Source organism: Polypterus senegalus, chromosome 4 (assembly GCF_016835505.1).
Source record: "Polypterus senegalus isolate Bchr_013 chromosome 4, ASM1683550v1, whole genome shotgun sequence".
Classification (NCBI taxonomy): domain Eukaryota; kingdom Metazoa; phylum Chordata; class Cladistia; order Polypteriformes; family Polypteridae; genus Polypterus; species Polypterus senegalus.
In genome coordinates, this window is record NC_053157.1 from 111,888,103 (window position 1) to 111,914,737 (window position 26,635).

The 26,635-nt window shown below is 37.8% G+C and overlaps 1 protein-coding gene across 3 annotated transcripts in view; it reads right to left on the reverse strand.

The window, feature by feature from the left end:
• palld (palladin, cytoskeletal associated protein) overlaps positions 1-26,635 on the reverse strand; it is a 451,471-nt gene that overhangs the window by 53,635 nt on the left and 371,201 nt on the right. The gene's annotated exons all lie outside the window — the stretch shown is intronic.

Sequence of the window (26,635 nt, forward strand, 5' to 3'; positions counted from 1 at the left end):
AAAAAACACTTAAGCCAAAAATTAAACAGAAAACAGATTGGAAATGACTTTGAGATGCATCTGAGGAATACAGTAACCAGCTGTTGCCAGCTTATGATATAAAAAGGCAGAGCAAATAAATTAGTATTTTTAAGAAGGATTTAAAATCGAGGAATGATGTTTTTTATCCAAGTTTTGTTTTGTTTAAATCCAATTAGTACTGAAAAGGAAGGCTGGGATTCCAGTGGAGCTGCTCCTGCTGTCTGCATCACCATAGCTCTGTCCCAAGTTGAGTGAGCACACATCATTCATTCACTCTTTATTAAAGAGCATTCCTTCATTAATACTCATCTGAATAAAAATGTCTGTTCCAAAAAATCAACCAAATGTATTATTTACATTCATAGCATGAATACATTTTGATACAATGAAACATGTTGATTATTGTGGTTCATTATTATGGCTGGTCTCCATTCCAAGCCTGTCAAACCAGGAAGGCTGGTACAAAAAATGAATGGATATTCATTTTATTTGCCTAACACACATAATTAAGCCGAGGTGTATGGTATCCTAGGCCAGACAAAATCAGAATCCTATGTTCAGAGGAGTACAGCAAGCAAGAATAGATGCTTAGGACATTAACAATCAGCAAGATTCAAATTAGGAGAGTAATTTCATATGCACATCCATTGTCTTTATGAAGAAATACACTCATGTTAATCTGCATGGAAGAAAACTTAATGCAGACAAAAGTTATGAAATATCTAAATAATACTTGTTTTTATTTCACTAGTCTGTGTGCTTTTGGGAAATCAATTGAGTCCTGATATTTTTAATGAATATAAAGAATAAATCTGGCTCTCCTTCATATTTGTAAAATGAGCATAAGTGATATGTTAAGCCACTTACTTGTAGACACCATAATGTATAAAATGTTGTCGTGATGGTGCACTGATTTAGCCATTCATGTTAGGCTGAGTGGTAACTCTTATATGTTCTTATAAATGTGAATGTGCCTTTCATGGACTATTCCTCTTTTTAGTTATTTTGGCCTTGCATCCAATGCTGCCAGGATGGGCCTCTGTGACAGAAAAAGCAGGTTCAGGAAAATAATAGGTAGACAAATTATTGTGGTTATTCCTTCAAAGTGGCAAGAGTGTGGTCTTTAATAAGGACTTAAGATTTATAGCTGGAATCTTCTTAAGGCTCATGGACTAATTTCATATACAACTTTCGTTTTTATCTTAAAGAGTAGTTCTCAACTACGGTTGTTAAAATGTCATCTCATCTTCTGAAACCGCTGTTCCTGGTGAGGGCTGTGGTGGCAGCAGGCCATGCAGGTTAGCCCAGACTTCCCTTTCACCAGCTACCGATTCTAGATCTTCCTGGGGAACCCCCAGCTGTTCCCAAGCCAGCCGAGAGACGTGATATAATATTTCCAGTGAGATCTGGATCTGCCACAGGATTACCCTCTGCCTTAGGGACTTGTCCAGAGCAGCATCCTTACTACACACGCAACCTCAGGACCCCCCTACTGGCTTCTCTTGATTTGGAGGAGCAGTGACTCAACTCTGAGGGTCTCCTGAATTGCTGAGCCTCTCACTCTATCATGGATTGAGAGCCCAGTAATCCTGTACTCACAATCTCGTTCTTTCGCCCATTACCCACAGCTTACGACCAAAGGTGAGGACAGGGACAATGCAGTAAGTACTGGAATTAATTTACTTTCTTTAAGTGCTGCATTTGACACCATCGACAATGCCATTTTGTTACAAGGGTGAGAGAAATATATTTCACTGTCAAGTGTTTTTCTTAGGTAGTTTACTTTCTACTTATCAAATTGCGTTCAATATATTTGTCACAATGATACATCCTCAACACCAGCTGAGATTTATTTTTTTTCTGTCCCATATGAAATTTGTCATTTAAAATCATTTTTCAAATAAACAGCTTTAAAAAACAACCCTGAATATCGGCCTTACTGTCAAGTGTGGCTTGAATGACACAGTAAACACAGGATACATCCTGCAAGGGAATGCATTTCTTGACATAAGGCTGTATATGTGTGGTCCACGGATTGTTCCTGCTTTGTGCCCTGTAGCTATCCCACGATCCTGCTCAGGATAAGTGGGTTTGGAAGATGGATGGATGATTTATGTGTGCAACCTAATACAGAATGTACTGTATACTGCGCAGAAGTACACCACTTCCTTTAAGGCATGTTTTCTAAGCAGAGAGCAGTTTCAGTTGTGCCCAGGAACTGTGTGCCCCACGGCTAGACATTCTGCATAGACTGGAGCAGTTTTCAATAAAACACCAAGGAAACTTTGCATGCTGTTAATGTTTCTTTTGGAGTGTTTCTGGGTGCAATTAATTTCTCTAATGGAAATTCAAAATAAGGATACATGTTTTCTTTTTTTTTTTCCTTGCTGAAAACATCTGGTAAACATTTTCAAAAGAATGATGGAAAATGTCACAATGTTGCTGAACTGAAAAGTAATAATATGATTCACATGTTGCTATATGCAAGATACAACAATGTTCTCATGAGTCATATAAGCAAGAGCTTTCCACTGAAGGCCTGCAGCATAGCAAGGAAATTCCAGTCTAGTACAGTGTATTGTAAATCACAACACTGATAAAGTGCTTTCCCTGAGAATAAAACAGTATGTCTTGCTACTGAAAATGCTTCTGAATAAAAATTATTTTTTTATGGCACTGAAAATAGCAAGCATGTTGTAAATGAAGGTAAAATAGACTACCCACTTTGCCAAGGGAAACATGAAAACAAGGATTAATTCTATCAGGGATTAGATCTTTATAGGTCAAGAGAGGCATTGAAACCTGACATAAGACATGCAGCAGGATTCTTCCTTAGTTCACCGGATAGTACAGCTGACTGTGACAAGGACCACACTGTACTGTCCTGTTGTAATGTTTTTCTGCATGACATACTGCATGATGGTGCTTGCTGACACAATATAGGATTAAGATTGACTCACAGCTCTGGGATTAAAACTTAGTCACTGTCTGAGTTTACATGCTGTCTCCATCAGTTTACTACAGTTTTCTCGCACATCCATGTTAAGCTGACTCTAAACTGGCATGGTAGTGAATGTGTCCATTTACTGACATTCCCAGTAGTACTAGGGTGGTGTACTATGTTAAGCCATTATGGATGTTGTGAGAAGTCAAGCAAAATGACACCTTTTATTGGCTAACTAAAAAGATTACAATATGCAAGCTTTCGAGGCAACTCAGGCCCCTTCTTCAGGCAAGATGTTGGCTTGAAAGCTTGCATATTAAAATCTTTTTAGTTAGCCAATAAATGGTGTCATTTTGCTTGATTTGACATTCCCAGGATAAGCTTTCACCTTCTGTAATGGAATAAGTGTGTTTACAAGAACTGTGAATATGACAAGCTAATTGACACATAGCAATCACTCACACTGCTTTTAAATTAAGATGCCAATCAATAACTTTAATATAAAATTATACAATGGGTGACACAAGAGGAAAAGATCAAGAATCCTATATAAATAGTTAAATGGTGATCTTTTCTTTATTACTTCAAATTTCTCATCGTTTAGGCCTAGACTTTACCTTTCCTTATGTTTTATGTGAGGCATTTGAAGAATGGAGCAAATTGTAAACTCCACAAGCTTGCTGATTGTGTATTTGGTGCCAGATCACACACACAGTGGGATAAATATAAGAATTATTAACATTTCCAAAAGGCTACAGCAAACTGAAGAAAGGGTTTATGCCCAAAGTAAATGCATAACAATGGGACATTACTCATTTTAGACTAAGAAAGCAAAAAAGCAAACCAATAAAACAAAAACTATATAAAGAAAATGATAAATGACTTCATATGTGAGATTTCTGTCACTCTGAAGCATTTAATCTCTATAATCAGCTAAAAGAAAAACATCTGGTGGGAAGCTTTTGCTGTTTCTTTGTCTTCGTTGACATATAAAGACAGAAATGAGACTGGCATAAAAAGAGAGAATACTTAACCCTCAAGCAGCACAAGGATTTTAACAAAAAAAAAAAAACTTTTTATGAAAAGTCTCTCATTTCTTTTCTCATGAGAAAACAACGTAAGTCCATACCAGGTTTGTACGTACAAAGACGTGACAGTCCTCTCACTAGCCTGGCTTTCAATGACCCTGAAGCAGCTCTGGGCTGTGAGCACATCTGCAGTGCTTTATGTGTGCCTGAGGACTAATAAATGTAACCTGGGAAATTTTAATGGATCCAAATAAAGTTTAGGCAGTGGACAGTGATTCGTTGTGTGCTCATGATGACTTGAAATGCTTCTGTGCTCTTTTTTGAGGATCTGGGGTTAGTGCAGCAAAGGGATGTCATCCGAAATTAAACATTTCCATGATGCCTTTTTCCAGAGCACTAGTGCCAAAGAACCCATACAAAATATTCAGCACATGCACAGGTACAGACTTATTAATATTGTTTTGGCACAAAGACACTGCAGTGTATTGCAAGAATGCAGTAATTTATGGGAATGTCAATGTCCTTTCCTAAGCAAATATGGATTCCCAAATGGAATCAATCAATTTATTAGAAGATAAAAACTGAAAACAATTTGTTTACTATCCTCACAGCATGGAAAAAACGTTGATCCGTCCACTTGCTGTACACTCTTATTCTATTATTGGCTCTGTGAATGCTAGAGCTAACACCAGAGAAGCAGGTACAAAGTAGAAATCAACTCTAGACAGGAGGCCAGCTCATCTTTAGGCCCAGTCACTCACACAGGTCCTAAATTACAGTCATCAGTTGATTGAGCAGACACACCTTTAAAATGTGGTAGGAAACTGGGGGGCCCAGAGGACCTTCACATGAACAAAGATCTCATGTAAAATCCATTCCGACAGTGACTTGACCAGGACTTGAACACCAGTCCATGGAGCAGTGAGGCAACTGTGTTAACCTTTTCACTGCCATGAAACCCACATGGAAAAATAGACATTTTTGTTCATGACCAGCTATGCAGTATTTATAAATTACTTGTTTTCTGCACATTGAAATGAAAGAAATTCTAGAACTGCAGAAGCCATTGTGCATCAATTGTCAAAAGCTTGCTGCACTGACTGGTTTTACAATGACACTCATTACTGCCTACTAAGACTTCATTAACACACACTTTCATCCTTTTCTGGTTCTTTCACTTATGAGGCATTTTATGACAATTCATTTAGAAATTATTGGCATAGATAAAACAGATTTTACAATGAGGGTGAGCCTGGTTAGAAAAAAATGCACACACAGCATACTAGCTAGAATTTTCACAGCACAGATAGCTTTGATACAAGCAGGGATCTTTAACTTTATCAAGAAGATAAAGATAAAATGTAACCCTATATTTCAATATTTCTTTTTTGAGATATGTCATAATCACACACATATAGCTGTTATTGGAAGAACACCAAGTAGGTTTTAGTTACAGACATGTCAGTCAGTGTTCAATACAGACATTATAGGAGATCCCTACTCACCAAAATGATTGTCATTTAATAGAAAATTCCTATCAACCTGTAAACTGTTAGCACTGAGCACAAAGTAAACTTTCCATTAATATCCTGACCAGCCTTTTCCAATTCAGGGTGACAGAGGGCTGGAACCTATCCATGTGTCATTAGGTTTGCAGATGGGACAGTAGAGCTTGTGATAAAAAACCACTAATGAATGGGCAATATTACAAATGCCAACAGGAAAAATGTGTGCAGCTACTAAAGTTGGAACCCTGATTGGGCAAGTTACAAACTGAGTCACAACTCAATGTATTACTCTAGATTTTGTACCTGTTTTCTGTTTTCTCTATTGACTATGTTTTTGTAAATTGCTGTTTCTAACATGCCTTAACAATCTCAAATTTAATTCGATTCAGAGCTGCAGAGGTCTTGAGAATTTTCTGGCAGGAAGCAGCCTCGTTCAGGGTGCCAGTCCATCTAACCTAACCAACACATCTTTAAGGATTTGTGAGGAAAAAAAAACAGGGTAAAAGGAAAAAAAACTCACAAAAACATTGGGAAAATGTGCAGCACCACACCAACTATGGTCAAGTACCAGATTCAAACCCAGGACACAACTCTGTTATGCAGCCAAACTACACTGTGCATCAACATTGCCATCCTAGTTGCTTTTCATTGTTTAAAAATATATGGTGTCTAAAGAAGACAATCCTTAAGTGACTTAGTGCCTGAGTGAAAATAAGAAAATGTGATTAAGCAGCTACAAGGACAGTCACCTTTAGCAATTACATTCAAGCAGCCTGCAGACAAAATGTGCTCCATTTTTTCCATAGTGTATGCATAATATTGTTTTATAACATAATCTCTTATATATATTTCTCTTCTGGTTCGTCCTGCTTCCACAAACCGGTCCCACCCACACGCAGCCGACATGGCATTTCTTGATTCCTATTCGTCGTCTTCCATGTCATGCACTATACTGGCCTGCTGAGCGTAATACATCCAACAAGTACTCGAGGTGCTGCCACAACGGGTAAGTAGCTTTACCACCCTTGCCGGAGCCACCTGTGTCTTTACAACAGCTTCTTACACAGCAAACATCAGAAGCTAAAAATTATCATGAACACATTCGAGAATACAACTCTTCTCTAGCGTTTGCTTCCATGGGTGCACAGATAACTCAACCTCCTGGCCATGGACCATACTGTTTTAAAATACACGGGCAAATTTATCACCAAATCTCTCCACTATACGCTAACACTTCTACCTCTCCAGGATATGGACAGAAAGTACGCTTACAAAATAAAGCAAATGCTGCATGCAGCGAAAATGTACAGGTACTTCTCCAGCTAGATTCCATGCTCAGAACCATCAACCCCTTCGCTAAATCATACAAACACATGCATGAAATCGTTCAGTCCAGTCCAACAGCATCTGTACGAATAGTATTCATGGAAACCCCTAGGCAGGATTTACGACGATACAATGCCCCAACATGTCACACCGATGTTGCAGCGATTTTCATCAGAGAAGATGGCGAACTGCCTGCTGAAAGGGACATTTGCATCTGTCCCATAGGCAACTCCTGTAAACAGATTTCCACGCTCAATATGAATTGCGATCCTATGGTTTACCCACTTTTATTCCCTTACGGAGACATTGGCTCACTCAATGATTTACAACATGTTCCCGATAAAAGAACCGGCAAGCGAGTAAGGTTTACTCAATGCCAATTTTACGCGTACAGATTAGCAATGAGGAATACATTTAGTATTTTGTACTTCAGCGGCAAACTATTCCAACAGTACATCCTAGATGCGTATGTTAAAACAGAGGGCGCACGTCTCAACTATCTCAGATTACATCAACAAGATCTGCGCGTCAAACTATCAGACGCACTGCAAGCAAACACTGAAAATAACAACGTTCATGTAGGCAAAATGATCATATTACCATTCACATTTCCAGGAAGTCCAAGATACATGCAACAAAACTATCAGGATGCCATGGCTATAGTACGTAAATTCGGAAAGCCTGATTTATTTATCACTTTCACATGTAATACTGTTTGGCTGGAAATTCTATATGCACACTGCGTCTTTCAAGAAGTATTTATTTCTTCTTGATTTCTGAATTTCTTTCTCATCGTTTTCCGTTCCTATTCTTACGCCGCCATATGCTACAGCGGGCGTCGGCTAGTATTTACATTATAAGGAATGATTCAGAATTGTCTTAGTATATGGCAGTTGGTCAACGAATGCTGTCTTCAGCTTGTTATCTGCATTCCCTTTAGCTGTTTTTGCTTTCTAATTGACTTCATTTTAATATATTCTCCCCTTTTTTGTCTTTTGTTGTTTAGTTGGAAAGAGAAATTTGAATAGGAACTCTTGGACGAAATACTTGCCCAAAAAATGTAAAACTTTCTATGATTCGGTCAAAATTAACAGGAAATGTCTAGAAACTACTATTCCATAGGACATTCAAAATGTGTGCACATTGGCTTTCACAAAGCTTAGTCGTCAACCATAAAACTGTAAAGAAAGACCTGTGTTCAGATTTGTTCTCCAATGAGGGCTGAGTGTTGATTGTTCTTGTCACTAAGGATGACACACGGATCAACCACTTTGAACTTGAGACCAAAATAGAGTCCATAGTATTGCATCACCCAAGCTGTCCTTAAAAGGGGAAGTTTAACGTTATCCCTTCAACAGAGAAAGTTATAGCCTTTGTTGATTGGGATGCAAAATAAGATGATTATGGTAGACATTACAAAACAAAAGAAAAACCTGACTATCTGTTATCAAGCCCAGGTTTATACAGCACATGATCTGAGAAAGGCTGTGACTATTCCCACATCAACTGGGCACAAGACAGGAAAAGAGAACAGCAGGGGTGTCACCGCATTATGGATTGTGCTCACTCCCACCTGAACGATTTATAGCTAACAGCTAAGCTAAAAGCACATATCTGGGATGCTGAGGAATAAGACAGTCATGACAGAAAACATCCCAGACTCAGCATAAATAGTATGAATAGGCCCACATTCAAACACAGGTCTCTGGAGCTATGTGACAATACGCTGCTCAAAGAAAGATGCCATCACATACTAACTAAAGGTTAACTCTGCTAACTTGATCCGATGTACCATACCTGTAATCATATACCATCATTTTGAGTATTTAAAGTGGGACACCAGTTCTGTTTTTAAAGTGTGAGCATCTCACTCTGAATATCTCAGCACAGGACTGCAGGAATATCTGTAATTTGTCATTGCAGGAAGGTAAAAATATGATTTTTCACTCCCTGAGGCACAGTGTTATAATCTACAAGCTAAAAAAGACTGCTGGGAAATACAGAAAACAACTTAATAACAAGTTTTGTGTGCTATATGTTTTTGGAAACCTCTTAAATGCTCTGTTCCCAACCATAAGAGAACTAACTACCTGGGTAAAATGTTTCTTTCTTTCTTTTCTAGCAAACATCCTTTTAATACTGGGTAGCCTTGACTGTCGGACTCAGTTCAACCATTTATCAGCATTTCCCTGATCAGAATCAAGCACAACCTTAGATGTGGCAGCAGTCCTTTCAAGGGCACAATCACACCCTAAGGACCTGACCAAATTAAAGTTGCCAATCAAACTAACACAATAGCTTTCATCCCAGGGAGGAAACCAAAGTCATCCAGGACTTCCATGTTCTTTAAAACGGATGATTACTTTGAAAAGGCTTGACAGATTTGGTAATTTTCTCTTCTAACAAGAGTAATTTGAAATGCAGCACAGATTAATATATTTAAATAAATTAGGAAAATGAATGATTGGGCTCATTAGCTCTTTTGTCTGCACGTTCCAGTCTTACATAACCATCTAAATATATTTTTTGGCTTACTGAGTTAATGTAACTGAATTATCCATCTCCCAGTTTTCTAAACACAGTCAACCCATCATTTGCACACATCTTAACACCCATTTGGCCAATTCTGATAAATGTGGGACATTTTGTCATTCTTATAAATTTTTAAAAAACCACACTCTTTACATCTTATAGCATAATAGACGCTGTAGCATCCTCACTGGCCTCAGTTTGTACCTCATATGAAATCACCTACAGCTTAAAAGCAAAGTGTGATGGGTGGTACTTTACCACCAAGCTAAAGGCAACAACTGACCCCCATTTCATCCAAGCCAGTCTGCAAAGCTGGAGCCACATAAACTCCCAACAACTATCCCAAGAGGCATTGAGCAAGAATGCATCCTAGACAATCACAAAAACAACTTGAACTTCAAGATGAGCGGTTGGTGAAATGAATAAATCAGACTCACCCACAGGACACCCTGGGAGATCTGTGAACGCCAAATATGTGATGAGACCCCCCACTTTCCTAAAGCAGGAATGAGGGAAAATTTTAAAGGCAACAAAACAGTATGTTCTCTTGAAATAAATATGCATGTCTAGTCTGTTATGCACTTCTACTATTTATTTATAAATGTGTGCTGTGCTTTGGGCTTATAAATTGAAGTGCACTACATAAGAATAATCTCAGCTGAACTGAATTCACATAGCTGAGGTGTGCTGGTGCTGCTGGGATAATCTCAGCCAAAACACTGTGCTGGGGAAAACAGATTAAGAAATGGAGAGACTCTAGTAGGATCTTTCAAACCTTTCTAAATTTAAAGTCATTTCAGGCTAAATGTTCCATTTATTTTATTTTTGAATAAAAAATAGCATTGAAACTTCTTTTTTTAACTGCTTATCATTCTCTTGCATTAACGGATTTTATCTGACTAGCTTTTAATGTGCATGTAATTTTAGTTTCTTAAAATATCTACTTTTCCATGCGTCAACTCTGGTTTTTATGGGAATGCTATATTGAGATATACTTTTCCTGGAATTTCTTGATACATTCTGAGAAGTATGCTGCATTTCCCAGCAGAAGAAAGCTAGTTATATTTAATGTTTTTTTCCATGTAATTTCACAAACAGTCTAACCTTTTATCCATAAACCACCACGTAATTAGAATAAAAGTGGAGGAAGAATTCTGAGATAAATAAATAGCAGATAGTCTCAAAAGTATAGATATAATATGTCCTTCTTGGAAATGTATCTAGTGATGTCATTTCAAAACCTCCAGTTTTAGTCGAAGTACATTTTATGAAGTGTCCATTTTTTCCTAAATATTTTCCAGATGTTATTTAATAAGCATAACGCTTGATTTGGATGACTGCACATGACACAGCACTTGCCTTTTGCTCTTCTCTGAGCTAGTGCAGTGGACATAATCCTATTTCCAGAATTGCACTAACCACTGAAGGTTGTGATGTGTCCCACCTGAGTCCCACATAAACACATTCTGAATTGTAATCATGACTACTACTCCTTTCTTAAAAATAAATCTATTGTATGACTTGTGCTTATTTCATCCAACAACTCATTGACTCATTCTGCTGTAATTGGTAGCAACAAGCACAATGCATGATGAGACATCATTTCATCACAGGGTACATAGCAATAAAGTAGTTTTTGGGTATTTTACTGCTATCAGGATGTGACGAGGATGGACAGGATTAGAAATGAGTACATTAGAGGGTCAGCTCAAGTTGGAGGGTTGGGAGACAAAGTCAGAGAGGCGAGATTGCATTGGTTTGGACATGTGCAGAGGAGAGATGCTGGATATATTGGGAGAAGGATGCTAAGGAGAGAGCTGCCAGGAAAGAGGAAAAGAGGAAGGCCTAACAGAAGGTTTATGGATGTGGTGAGAGAAGACATGCAGGTGAGGGGTGTGACAGAGCAAGATGTTGAGGACAGGAACATACTGAACAAGATGATCCGCTGTGGCAACCCCTAATGGGAGCAGCTGATAGAGGAAGAAGTCAAACTGTGAGCATGTAACAAAACCAATGTAACACAAGAACGACATGCAAGGCTATGACACCAAGTACCCTAGGTTTTAAAATGAATTGACATTACACATGCAATTCTTTCAAATACAGGGTATGTTTAGTAGATATTCATGATCAGTGAACCTGCACTGGAAATTAGGGTTAGGGTGAGAACAGAAAATAGATGAACAGATACATATGTACATTGTCTATTTTTCTGCTAGTGTAACAACTGATTGCTGCTCAGTGTTAGATAAGAAATAATACTTGAACTGAGGAAGACTGAAGTGCAATCAGACTTAAAATACCTCTGGATCTTTGTAGTTTTCATGAAGTGTAGGAAGAGATAACAATGTTTATTAATGGTCTTGAATCCATGGCAAGTAGGTTATGTTTCATTTATTTATTTTTTTATTCATTGCTATAATACAGCATAGGAAACTGACATGCTAATAACAAAACACAAGTGTAACTTGATTTGTCATCAGTTGCTTCTGGACCACCCTCAAAAATACTGACAGCCAATCAGCTATAAGCTTACTTCCAGGTGATCCCACAGTGAGCCAATGCTTTATTCTTTCCTTTGCCCTCACGCTCTACGTGCCACAGGGTGAGCCAAATCTTTAGCAAAAATGTCCTTAATCTAATAGACCTTAACAAGTTATCTCAATTGTTCATTATTGGACCCCAAAAGCAAAATACAGTTTACATGTAAAAATATATTTCAGACAAAAACAAAAGATTTTCATTTGCAGAGGCCAATGCACTGAGAGCTCACAAACATCATACTGGAACACAAGTTCCAAACAGCCAAATTATTATCTGAGTTATTATTGAAATTAATAATTATCTTAAAATTGATTTCTGTTTCATCTGAGTTTTCATAAAATGTACCTCAAAGTGTTTTGTCTTAAGCAAGATATGGAAGTATTTCAAGGTATCTGAATATCCTTTTCATATCCCTAAAATGCAATTAAAAATACATGAAATGTGTAGTTTCCTGTAAAAAAACTGAGATATCTAAAATGCATTTCAAGATCTCAAAATAACTTCCTGTACATTACAAGGTATCTTGAATAAATAGAAAGTCTTACTTCAACAATGAGAAGTTTTGCTGGAAGTGATTTTGTGATATTTTAAAATGCATACAATGGCGACAGCATTTTAAAAAATCAGAAATTCATTTAGAGATTAATTTGGCTTGCCATATTCCTAAACATGGGCAAATGTCTAGGCAAGTAAAAGGGAGGGTACTCTGATCTGCCAGATGTAGTCTCTGTAGATTCAAAATGCACAGATGTTTTCTGGAATGTCTGTGGCACACAAACGTAATACATGCTAAGCAGGAACATGGGAAGTAACAGAAAATGACAAAAATGACTGTAATCAGCCTTTCATTAGCCTCTATATTATGTGAAATGTACTTTTGATATGTACAAAATTTCATTTGTCATGCTGTGTTCATTCTAAACACTCTTTCGTCCATTTTTGCTGTTCTTTTCTACATGAGATAGCTGCCACGGAATCCATACTTGTTATGAACAGACAATGGTTTTGCTCACCAAAGACCAAAGCCCTGTACAAATTATCAATAATGACAATTTTCAATGTTCTGTATCCACTTAATTATTAAATAACAAACAGTTTTACTTACAAAAAGCAAGTTATTCCCCTGAAGCAGCACTCCTTTTTTGTGTTGTATATCAAATTATGTAGTAAATATACATAGAAAGTCTTCTGTGAAGTTCCAAAGCACATCTCAGAAATAATCTTAAAGCACGAGTTAAGCCCAAAAACAGTTATAATCAATGTTAAAATAGGTGCGCTGTATTTCTGTGTTGCCGAGTCAACTTCCAGTCTAATATACACCAGGACTCCTATTAGTTTACTGGTAGAACAAACAGATCAGCAGAGGATACACTGTTACTGGAACTTCACAATTCTTCAGCATCACAAATTATTGAGCACATACGTGTAAAACTTCTGCTCTGTTTTAAACACAAACAATTATCAGATGAAATGACAGACATGTATATCCATCCATCCATCTATCTATCTCTGTGCTACTGGTTCTTAGATTTCCTTTTTTGATATAAAGCAGGTGGTGAAACTGAATGATACGGTCTCTAGACCGAGAACCCTGAGTATAGAGTATAGATTCACTGCAGAAATACATCTTAATCATTACTCCTTGGTGGCTGCACAAACAGGACTGCATTCAACATGTACATTCTAGAAGAACAGACAACAATACCCTCGAAGAGCACATCTCAGATTGCAACAACCTACTAAAAGGAATGAGGTAACTGAATTGGTCATTTGGTGTCAACTCAATGACCTGGAACTAAATATCAATGAAATAAAAGAAACAGGTGTGATCTTTAGTTAAACAACATAAAGAACAGGTAGTTGTGAAATTCCACCAATTAAATATGTCCTCTAAGAAGAAATGACCCCATTGTACATTGCTGTTCTAACACTGTTTCTAATATCACAGGATGTCACCTCCACTATCAAAATTCACTCTTTCAACTTAAAACATAAATTCATAATGAAGCTTATATGACTCATGGCACCTCACTTATCCTCTGTTCACCTTCCTTCCGTCTGGTATGATGCTATTAGATCTGTTAGGACTACAAGGTTTCATAACAGTACGTACTTCCATGTTATGAGATATATCAGTGTAGAACTGGTACTGGAAAGAAACCCTTTGTAGCAACTTGATGAATTAGTATAATGTGTTTTATTAACTTTTTTGTTTTTTTTTGTAATGATTATTATCATTGTCTTTATGCTATAAATATGTGCCAACTTTTTATTTTGTATGCACTTCACCAAATCAAATGTCATGCAAGGTACAAAATAAGGTATGAGTATCCCTTTTGAGAATACTGTGTATGGGTCTGGGTGGAGATTTAATTTAAGGTAATTCAATTAAATTAATCCGGTTTTACTTACTTAAACATAATTACCACAAGCGGAATTTACAAGAGTCAAACAACCCTGATGAAATGTGCATTAAGCAAGCAGAGAGAAGCCTCCAAAGATAGCAAGCCTCCCAGACTTTCCTTCCAGAGTGACACACACTGTTACTATATTTGTAGAAATGTCAGAATGTTAATGCCAAAGCATTTAAGAATAGCTTTATGTAGAGTTTTATCAGGATTCTTTCAAAGGTATTTATTGTAGTACATTTTGTTTTCTAAAATGAAGGACTAGTTGGGTAACACTATCCATCCATCCATTATCCAACCTGCTATATCCTAACTACAGGGTCATGGGGGTCTGCTGGAGCCAATCCCAGCCAACACAGGGCGCAAGGCAGGAAACAAACCCTGGGCAGGGCACCAGCCCACTGCAGGGGTAACACTATGGTGAAGTGAATAATGTTGTTTCCTGGCAGTGCTTACAGGGGGGTTTGATTTCATGCCGTGGTACAGTCTGCATGTTCTCCCTGTGCATATGTTGCTTTCCTCTGGTGATTTCCTTTTCCTCTGACAATAAGAGGACACTTCGAGAGATTGGTGACTGAAATGTGATCTATGTGTTTTCCATCTGTTCATCATTAACTACACTTATTCCGCGACAGAATCATATGAAACATGATCTAACATGACAGCAACTGGGGACAAGCAGAAATTAACTTTGAAGAAGATGTCAGTACATGGCAGGGCACATTCACACATACCTAATCCTATGAGCCAATGTACAGCTACAAACTAACCTGCAGATCTCTGGGGTATGGGAGAAAAAACAGAATACATGACCCCAAAAAAAAAAAAAATACAAGCACCAATAGTGTGGAAACTCCAGGCAAACCGCATGAATTAAAGTCCAGGAGACCATGTCCTGGAGCAGTAAGGAAGCAACTCTCATCATTGTGCCACGGTGCTTCACCATCCTGTTCAAGTTTGGCTCCCTCTTGGCACAGTGCTTCAAAAATAGGCTCCTGCTACCTCAAGGTTCAAACAGTTCCAAAGACATGGACAGAAGAACATATAAAGCCTTTAGTGTTTCCAACAAAGGCTTGCAAAATACAGCACACTATATGATTAAGTGAAATCAATCATATTTTACTAGTTAGATTTTTTGGGGGAGATTTGTAAAGCTAGTTCACTTTTTGTCTTATCACAGATGACATACAAGTCTACATTAATTTATCAACTACTTGTATGGCTTTGCACCAATTTCCTTGTAACTGGAAGAAAGCCAACATCATCTATTCAAGTTTAAATTATAATAAAAAGCCATGATGTCATATCACCTGTGGATGGACTACAAGCACCCACACATTTTTTACTCAAATTAAAACCTGGTTTCACTATAACTTATTCTAAACAATATATATATATATATTTTTTTTTTGCGACAATGGATACAAGCCACGTTTTCTCAGAGTACACAAATCGTCTTTATATGTGTAAGAAATGGATCAACAGTGGGCACTTGCCCATGCACTGCCAATCAACCAAACGTCTACACTCTAAGAATGTGGGAGGAAATTCAAAACAAATTGCAATACAATCAGAAAAAAACAGCATTCATATATATGGAGAATGTGGAAACACCACACGGTGAGCAGTTTGGGAACAAACCTAGGACCCTTGAAATTTGAGACACCACTGCTAACTGCCACACAGGTATGCTGTCATTATTATAAACATATAAAAAGCTAGAAACTGTGACACTCTACTGCCTATATATCTTCATATAATTTGTATTATTTTTTTAAAGATTTGTTTTACATAATTGTTTCCATCCCACATACTTTTTTGATTTGCACTAATCCAGAAAACTCTCTTTGCTAAATATATCTCTAGCAATTTTTCTTACTGGAATGTTACTTTTATAAATAATACAAGGGGTGAGAAGCTGGCAGTGACCATTTTAAACTTACATCATTTTTCCTTAAAAGGCGCTGCCTCTCTAAATAGACCAAAATACAGCTATTTACTGCTGCATGTGAAAACTCTGCAATGACGAGGTCTCATTAGAGTGCAAGGTGCAAAGAAATGCTGTACTGGGTTTAACACTAGCTGTTCTGAATAAAGACTAGCAGTTTGGTGTCTTTTGCAAAGATTGTAAAATACTTTGCCTATTAAATTCCCAGGATCTACTGACATGCACTTGGAACAAACAAACTTTTATTACCCTTTTTCTGTAATTCAAAAAAGTGGCAATCATATAAAATAGAACAGTTTAACCACTAAATTGGGAGGTCAGATTATAAAAAGGCTGGGGTGGAACTTGCTGCTTGCTACAGCTTGTCCCACACCTGCATTAAAACCTAGCCCCCATACTCAGAAGCTCACTGCAAAATAGACATGCATGTGATCTTGAACTTGGCAGAGATCAAGAAAAACGTTTGTAGTCTGAGTGGGCTAGAACTGTTATCTGAAGGAGTTGTGTGACTACCACATCATGACAGATTTAAAACTGTGACAGTATCACACATGGTGTACTTCTGGTTACTGAATGAGAAACTGCTTCAGATTTCAGTTTATTCAATTTGTTGCAATTTCACTTTACAGTCTAGTCAAAAGCAGCTAGCCTGACTGGTGCAGAATTATTACAGCACTTGGTATAATGACACATAACAATGCAATAAAATATTGACAGTACCCTACCAGCTTGTTCTTCACACCGCAGGCCAAATTCTTAGGGCCTTCTGCAATAGCTGCACTCTCTTAACAAGAGGAGGAAACCTCTCTGCTGCTGCCAAATGATACCGTACTTTAAATATTTCATTTTAATCTAAGGTATTACTTAGATCATCCTGAAGTATACATGTCATCTAAAATGTTGTTAAACTCTTTGGTAAACCTAGAATCCTCTGGGGGAAGCTCCCATAAAAACAGGATGAAACAGTAGATTTCAACCTCTAGGCCCCATAACTAGTATTTGAAATGTGTATTTCCAATATTACATATTTAAATTCATTTGCTTTTCGTTTTATTTACTACTATCTGTGTTACATGGAAATTTTGTATGATAACAGGTATAGTACTGTCAGTTAATTGGGTGTATAAAAAGTGCTATGCAACTAAGTGCTTTCCTGTATACAGCATTTGTAGTTTTTTTTTTTTTTTTTTTAACCATTGCTAATATTATTGGCAGGCAGTATGTAGCTGTGGTTAAGGCTTTGAACCTAGAATTTCAAACTCTGAGGTTGGGGGTTCAAATCGTGCTACTCACACAGTGTGACCATGAGAAAGTCATTTCACCTGCCTATACTCCAACTGAAGAAACAAAAGAAATGTAACTAATTGTATCTCAAGTTGCTAGTCACCTTGAATAAAGGCATCAAATAATAAACAATTAAAAATAATAATATGTTACGGAGGCTGTCTACTCTTTATCATGCTATGCATAATTGTGAATGAGTAAAACATTCCTGCATTAGAGCAATTCCTGCTTTTTTCTGCTTTTCCTTGTGGCTTGGCTTTTGCTGATGGTTATTGAAATAGTTTTATACAAAAGTGTATTCTTTAGAATTGAAATGGATAATAAGTAGGAATAATGTGAAACTTGAGAATATAATATTACCATTGTTAAATGTTTACGATTTTCATTTGTTTACACTGTTCACTCACTTAAAGCATTCTTTTTGTGTTGTTTGTGGTGCTTTGCAGTAATCCAGAAATCTCTCATTGCTAAATATATCTCGAGGAATTCACAGATGTAAATGTATTTGCAAAGCAATGCATAAAGTGGATATACATACTGTAAATGCCAGTAACCAATGTGTTACACTGATGTATTAATATGAAGAGCAAGATACATGGAGTATTAGCTCTGAGCATCTCAACACCATATGTGACTTCTCCGTTAGAAATTTAAGTGCCACTATCGAAGACCAACGTTTCTCCCTTGGAGTTTGCAGCACCACTATTGATGAATGGGGTGGGGTGGGGGGTTTCTTCCTTAATATCCTAGGCGGCAAGATCAATGACAGCGGTGGCATGGTATCCCGTTTTGAGCACCACGACTAGCTGAGGGGTAGACGGAATGGAACAGGTAACCAAGATAAGAGCCAGTACGCCTCTTAGAATGCCAGTTGTCAACAGTAAAAAACTGTGCTTGCTAACCATTGAGCTTTTTGAGCTTTGCCAAACTTTCTCCTTGTATTTTGTAATGTGATCATGTCTCTTTTTTCCTGTCCCAGACACCGCCCAGTCTGCAGTCATCCGTCCAACCTATTGTTTAAGGGTGCTATTTCCATGGCCCATTAATTACTTCTGTTACATCATTTGTTTGCAAAGCTGAGAGTATGTAAGTTAGCATAATATTAATAAAAATCAACAAATAAGATTATCGACAAGTAAAAACATTTCAAAATGATATCCATTCTTAAGCACTCTTTATGAATGGTAAAGCACTCATTACAGACTGACATACTCTTTTACAGATCCCCAAGTATACTACTTGTCTTATTTCATACTGAGTTTTGTGGTTGCCAGTAAAACACCTCTTCAGCATAGTGGACCTGAAATGAAAAGGGGCTTTCTAAATCCCTAGATTCATCAACTGTTGGCCAATTGTTATCTTACTATGACACAAACATTTTAACCCCCTTTATTTTAATCTCTTTTTCTTCACTAGGCAGTCGCTATATACTAACAGAGGGTCTTCAGCAAAATAACACATTGCAAATACCCAAAATTAAAGGCTGAAAGCAGCTTATGGTCCATCTACAAAAGGAGGTTTTCCATGGAAAAACAGCTAAGGCATTCTGTTAACCCATTTAGAATGGATACAACATCAGCAAGTTTCCAACTTTAGGCCTTGCTAATGGAAGAATAACATCTGGAAAATATGCAGCAGATAAATCATTCTTAATGGGACACTCAGCAAGCAAGTGGTGATGAGAAACAAACTGTGGTTTCAGTCAAAACGAATTTGCAGAATGCTGTTTCTGGCTTCCTTATGCAGGTGCAGGAAATAACTTCTCTACCAAAGGAGTTGTCTGAGATGCTTTACTTCAGCATGCTTGATACAATGAAAAGTCCACATCTTCAAGCTTGTAATTTAGATAAGACAAGTTGACCATATTTTACATTGCACTGAATTACATCTTGCACTACACCGTTCTTGTCATTCAGATACAAGGTTATTAGTTACATTGTTCCTGCCCTGTGGTTATAAGCAAAAATACAAGAAAAATCAAAAATCAAGAAATTAGAATTTCTTAGATATGGAAATGCAGTAAATATTGAGTTTTTCAAAAGAGTAGATTCTTATACATAGTGAGTTTTTTTAGGGAGACCATGTACACAGAACTGGGCTGATCTGTGGCTAACAGCTGATAGGATCGGTTTTGACTTTATGGAATAACACTGAGACAAAAATGATTAATTAATAAATAGCACACATAACATTTGCTTTTTCTTTATATGAACATTTTCACGGTTATACAGACAGGGATCCAAAGTTCATTGTGACAGAAACGGTCCTCAGGCAGATGTTAGACATGCACAACTCCAGCACATAGTCACTCTAAAATAGTTGCTAATCAACTTACAGTAACTGCGTGAAAGTACCCAGAGGAATTCTATATGAACATGTGGACAATATGCAAGCACCATATACAAAATACCTTAGCCATGACCTGAACTGAGTAATATATCAAATAGTATCAATAAATAAAGTTTAATCTGAAATCGGAATACACATGCATGTATAAAATACATGTGAAAAACAGATTTTCACACTAATGAACAATTTGAAATCCTGAATATATGCACATATTTAATCTCAATATAGGAGCCAGTCAATCCTAACTAGTGGCAATGTTAAAAAGGCAAAATAAATAGGTAGACTTTTAACTTCATTGTATTGTAAAGTCTATACACAAAAATAATATAACATGCTGCAAGTCTGTTAATTTTTTAACTGATAATGATGATAGAAAAGGTAGCCTTCTACATGGATATCCAAACATATTGCAGAACAATAACTAACATGAGCAACAAATATTGTCAGGTATACAGTCATACATCCTTTGATTTGTAACAATGGTTTCTATGGCTTTCTTTAGAGGTGTAGAAAACTGTATTCCCTTCCAAATCTAGATTCATTGGTTCAGCAAACTTCATTTCTTATGACTACCATCCATCCATCCATTTTCCAACCCGCTGAATCCGAACACAGGGTCACGGGGGTCTGCTGGAGCCAAGCCCAGCCAACACAGGGCACAAGGCAGGAACCAATCCCAGGCAGGGTGCCAACCCACTGCAGAACACACACAAACACACCCACACACACTAGGGCCACACTAGAATCATCAATCCACCTAACCTGCATGTCTTTCGACTGTGGGAGGAAACCAACGCAGACACGGGGAGAACATGTGAACTCCACGCAGGGAGGACCCGGGAAGTGAACCCAGGCGTCCTAACTGTAAGGCAGCAGCGCTACCACTACGCCACCGTGCCGCCATGGCTACCATCATAAAAAAGTTATACTGTATTACTAACACCCATCCACAGGGCAACAAATTTAATTACTATTTTTAATCAAAATGGAGCAACCTTTTCCTTAGCTCTATTAGAACTCTATGCGGTCTGCTGAAAAGCTGATAGTACTTTTTGAGTCCAAACATAATATAGCTAGTACATCCTTACTTGTCTGCATTTTACATGAGTATGTCAAAATGTCAGTAGTGGTAATTGTTCAAACTATTTTGAAGAAACTAAATTGAGATCATAAAGTTCTTCACAAATTTTAAAAAGCCCCTTCCTCTTTTGCATAGAAGTTTGAGTTACGCATTATAATAAATGTATTTTTTTAAATATTGTGTCCTCCCTTACTTGTCCTCCTGTTACTTTATCATTCTTCTAATATGTATGAACATTCTGGAAAATGCATAATGATCTTATCTAGTCTACCACTAAACTTAAGTACCTCTTCATGTTTGTACACAGCAATGGAAACATGTACATTATTTGTTATATAAAAGGATCTAAAAATATAAAATATAAAAATGTAAGGGCTGCTGCACTCAATTTTTGTGGATTATTATAGGCCAGTACTGTATTCTGTTTTTGCTTAAATAACTCAGAAAACTTCCAGGTTTAAAATAAGAAACTCCAAAGGTAGCTTTGCTGGATTTACTGTATATATGAGCTTCCAGTTGGTTAAAGGGCATGAATAAGTATATACTGCACGGGTTTTGAATACAATGCAGGTATGATTCTTCACAAATAAGCAACATGGCCATCTCTTACATTCAGAATTCTAAGACAGAACTCTGAATTTTAAAGGCTGCAAAGTATGTTTTGACTGCAACGACTTGTCACAACCAGTCTAGTTGTACCCTTAATACGTACCTGCAAGGCTGTCATATCACAGCTGGCACCTTATGCCGCATTAAAGCTCCAAAACATCACCAGAGGTATGCAGTTTCCAAAAGAACTCTAAATGCATGTTATCAATGTCCTGTTCGTTCTAATTATATAGGCGTATTTAATGCATAATACACAACAGGTTTTCATAAATGTTAATTATAAAAAAACTGCACATTATATTTAAGTTTAAATCATACTGCATAATCCTGATGAAACCCAAAAACTAGGTCCAGTTAGTATGGCGTTGGAGAACTAGAACTATGTTGAAATCAGTAAACTAGAGGTAGGTCTTTTTTTAAATTTCATATTTAGGCTGTAGTCTTTTTTTGAAACCTAAAACCAAAACGGTTATATTCAACCAGATATGCCTAAGTTTCACTTGTTGTCTTGATCAAGCCTTCTTGGACACATCATCATTTTCATTCATTTTATTTTTTAGTGTTTTTTTGTGTACCTCCTCAAAAACTGGTTTAACTCTTGCTTGAAAGAAATTACAAGTAACACACACCTTGATATTTAAAGTTGGCTTAGCACCTTACTGGCACCACAATGACACTATGCAAGGTTGAACTTCAAAACTGGAACACTGTTTTTTTATTTTTTACTTAAAATGATGGCAGTTTAAGGATACATCAAACTATGAATGAAACCTTATCGTCGACTGCCAACTGCTGGTCCAGTTCAAAGTAAAAAAGGCTCAAGTCTGGCTCAGAATCACAAGGGCAACAGACACGAGCTAACCCTGGGCATATACAGTCTGACACAAAGGCAAACTCATTCATATAATCTTTAGTTTGAAGTTGCTAATTTACCAAACATGAAGGAATGTGAGAAGAAACATAGAGTATCCAGAGGAAAATCCACATACAGTAGGCTGTGTCTCAATTCAGGATTGGAACCCTGTACATTATTCAGTAATGAAATATTCCCTTTGTTGAATGTGAAGGATTTTACCAGGCCTGGTGCCATACAACAGTAATTTGTGTTCCCTTTCCAAGCAGTATGTCCAATCCAATGTCTATGAAAGCTTGTTCTTCCTTAAACAACATTAGATTAACATAACATCATGCAAGCAGAAGACACAGACATATTCAGCTTCCATTTTATGTTGTCAATATATGATGTGCAGAGACTTCAATGACATGTGGCCTCTTCTCACATTCCTTCATTCTTGGCTGTTGTCTCCTAACTACTGTTACAAACTTGCTAATAAGCACTGAACAAGCATTCCTTGCATCTGACATTTGAAACTTCTGGATATCTGTGTTATGAAGTCAATGGGCTTTATCTCATTTGTTGAAATGGAAAACCAAGGAGTTTTTTTTTTCACATCATCATGGCTTTCTTTTAATAAATCATTTTCCACACAAAAGCCAGCTACATTAAAATGTAATCTGATTTTTCATAGAAGAAAGTTTTATCCTAAGCAACATGGCAATGTTCCCAAAAAGCTCAAGGCATGATGACACACAGGATGAGATGCCAGCCCATCACTAGGTAAACACCCACGCAGGCTAGACAGCATGTCACTGGCTGACGTCCAGGCAGGGCAGGCACAGGAAAACGTATGGGGAAGGAACAGGCTTCCCACATGAGGTGCAGTAGCACACAATTTCACACACACACAGATTGTTTAAATAGTAAATATAGTGCATAGAGGTCTTCCATCCACATCATCCTGGGACAGATTGTGATCTATAGTTTGGTTCTCTGTAACGGTCAGTGTAAAACTTTCCATTTTATTATAGGTAACTATTATCAGAAAATGGGGTTAAGGACAACAAGGCAAACAGTCAAAAGTGACATTACCTATTAAAGTATTCCAAATAAAAACATCTTCAAGAAGCACTTTGGGTATTAAACAAAACTTGTTAGTGAAGCTTAGCAAAAGTAAACCCTTCCTCTTTATAGACCCTGGCAACTCTGCCATCACACTTATTCTCCGTGATTTCACAGTCTTACAAAGCTTGCACTCTTTTTGACACTCTAAACTGATTTATTGGGTATTTTGTCCAGGGTACAGCAGTACGGCTCTAGAGTAACATTCATGTCAAAACTTTCAAGTGAGTATTCCTGTGGCTATAAATTTGAAATCTACTGTTATCTTAAAATGGTCATGCAGCATGAAAACTAAGGGTATTGGAGAGAGAAAGACAAAATCAATATCACGCATTAGGAATAGTAGGATGACAGACTATTGTGTCCCTCAATACAAAGCTAAAACTGCAGCAACAAAGAGAAAAGAGTTGAAATAATGTACGGCCATATTTATTATCAGTTATGCAGATCAAAGTTCCATCAGCTTCCCACTCTCCCGGCTCTTTCTTTAAAACAGTAAGTAATGCTAACTCTTCTTAAACACAAGAAACAAATGATATTTGCCTTAGAAATCTCACTAATGTCTCACACAGCATGGTCAAAAAAAGATATCCATCCATTTTGGAAGTCTACTAATCTAAATCAAGCATTCAAAAGCCTAGATTTACACTTACTCCATTCTAACAATTTCCAGAAAAAGGTATGAAAAGAAAACAACCGAGCCTTACAGTTCTTTGTTCTCCAAATACTCATACTAATCATCAGTACCGTTGTGCAAAAAAAAATGTCCACAAACATGCTTTTTTCTTGTGTGAGGCTACAACTAAAAAGAAAACTTTATTATATCAAGAACAACTCTTCCTAAAGTCAAAGGTCATGAAGCATCTAGGCTCAGGCAAAATACAGCATTTAAAAAAAGGCACTCAACTGAAAATAATCACTTAAGCAGATTACAGATGTACAAAAAAATGCTTAAAAGCAGAGTATTCATCTGAGGTTAAGTTGTGACTTCACATTGTTCAAGCATTAAACCTGAACTGCTAGACTGAGGTCCTAAGCCACGCCAAATCACTTGGCTCCAGACCCGGCAGCTACTTATTATAAGCTGCAATCAATGGGATTAAAGCTAAAATGAAATATCTCAATGTAGCTAAAATGAGGGCATTTTGAGGCTATTGTCAGATGATGAACAATCAGGCAAAGTACACTTTGGCTACACTTTTATCTTCCCTTTCTCTCATTACTTCTGACAAAAAATAGCCATTGTCATTACTCAGCAGTGACGTTGTCATTGTTTTGTTTTTTTGACATAATGCATCTGTCAGGCGAAATGTGCATGGGAGCACCTAGACTGTCTTACAGGCGGCTCCGGAAACAAAGCACATCTGGAAAAATAGGTAGAGTAATGCGTGACACAGAAGTGACTTAAACAAAAACGATGAGAGGGCAGATTGGGGCAGGGCAGCGCACAGTCTCTAAGGGTTTTTTTTTTAACCATTAGATTGGGCAGGAAATACTAAACATGTAGACAAAAATGCTAGAAAAGAAGAAATTCTCTGTTTAAGCAAAATTACCACAGCAAGCAAGGAAAAGACAGCAAGCAAGGAAAAGAAAATTGGCATTATACAGTATATCTTGTTCTGATTCAGGCAATTCTGATTTGGCAGAGGTGGGATTAAAAGTGTATAACAATGATGCATCAAATAAAAGCAAAGAGAACCTCGTTTACACTTCCATATATCCTTTTGTTAAAGCCTGTTTTCTCCAGTATTCGTTATGTAAGCAGCTAAAAAATGAAGACAGGAGCTAACTGTGGATGGGGCACTACTTTATTTCATGACACATGCATGCCCATTCATATGTACTCATCCACATACAACCAGCTTAATGGGCGCCATGTTCTTTCCTGGGACTCCATTTCTAGCTTTCCTTTTGATCATCCATCCATTTTCCAACCTGCTGAATCCAAACACAGGGTCACGGGGGTCTGCTGGAGCCAATCCCAGCCAACACAGGGCACAAGGCAGGGACCAATCCTGGGCAGGGTGCCAACCCACTGTAGGACACACACAAACACACCCACACACCAAGCACACAGTAGTGCCAATTTAGAATCGCCAATCCACCTAACCGGCATGTCTTTGGACTGTGGGAGGAAACCGGAGTGCCCGGAGGAAACCCACGCAGACACGGGAAGAACATGCAAACTCCATGCAGGGAGGACCTGGGAAGCGAACCCGGGTCTCCTAACTGCGAGGCAGCAATTGTTTATTAGTTTTCTCTTGTTTGATTTTTCATTGCCCTACCATAGTTGTTCCTTTTATTTGAGCACAGCAGATGTGGCCTGGCAGTTTCTCAGGTAAGCTGCTGCTGGGGCAGTCATTTGAGGCCGCCTTACCTAAAGGCGCTTTTCCACTGCATAGTACGGCACAGCACGGTTCAGTACAGCTCACCTTGGTTCGGCTCAGTTTGGCTCGGTTTGCGTTTCGACTGCAGTTTAGTACCGCTTTAGAGTGGGCGGGATTATTCACGTGTTCTTATAGTTGCGCCGCCTCTACTGCTGTGACACCGTGGAACTTTTACAACAACACGCAGACAACGACAACACTTTAGCTCGACGACGCGCAAGGGTAAGCATCTAAAAAAAGCACATCACTAGCTAACTTTTATCACTGTTGCAAAGCATAAAATGAACTTAACTGCCAGTGTAACATTAAAATGCTGATTCTGTATATTACAGATCTTCCACATTTTGCAAAAAAGTCGCCGCAACAGACCATCTGTTTGGACATTTAACCGTGCTTCAGAGTGGTGGGATGTGATTGTTCCCGGTTTTACAAACACTCAGTGGCTGGAGAACTTTCGAATGTCTGAAGAAACATTCATCCACTTATGCAACAAACTGCGTCCAGCGATGGAGAGACGGGACACAAACTTCCGCGTGTCTGTACCTTTAAAGAAAAAGAATAGCCAGTGACGCAGTAATGACGATTTTCTCCAGCCAATCAGTGACCAGCAGAGTTTACACGTCACGTTTTGGTAACGGTTCGCACGCTTGGAACCTCGGCTGAGGTGGTACTAAAAAAAGGACCAGGTACCAGGTACTGTTCCCAG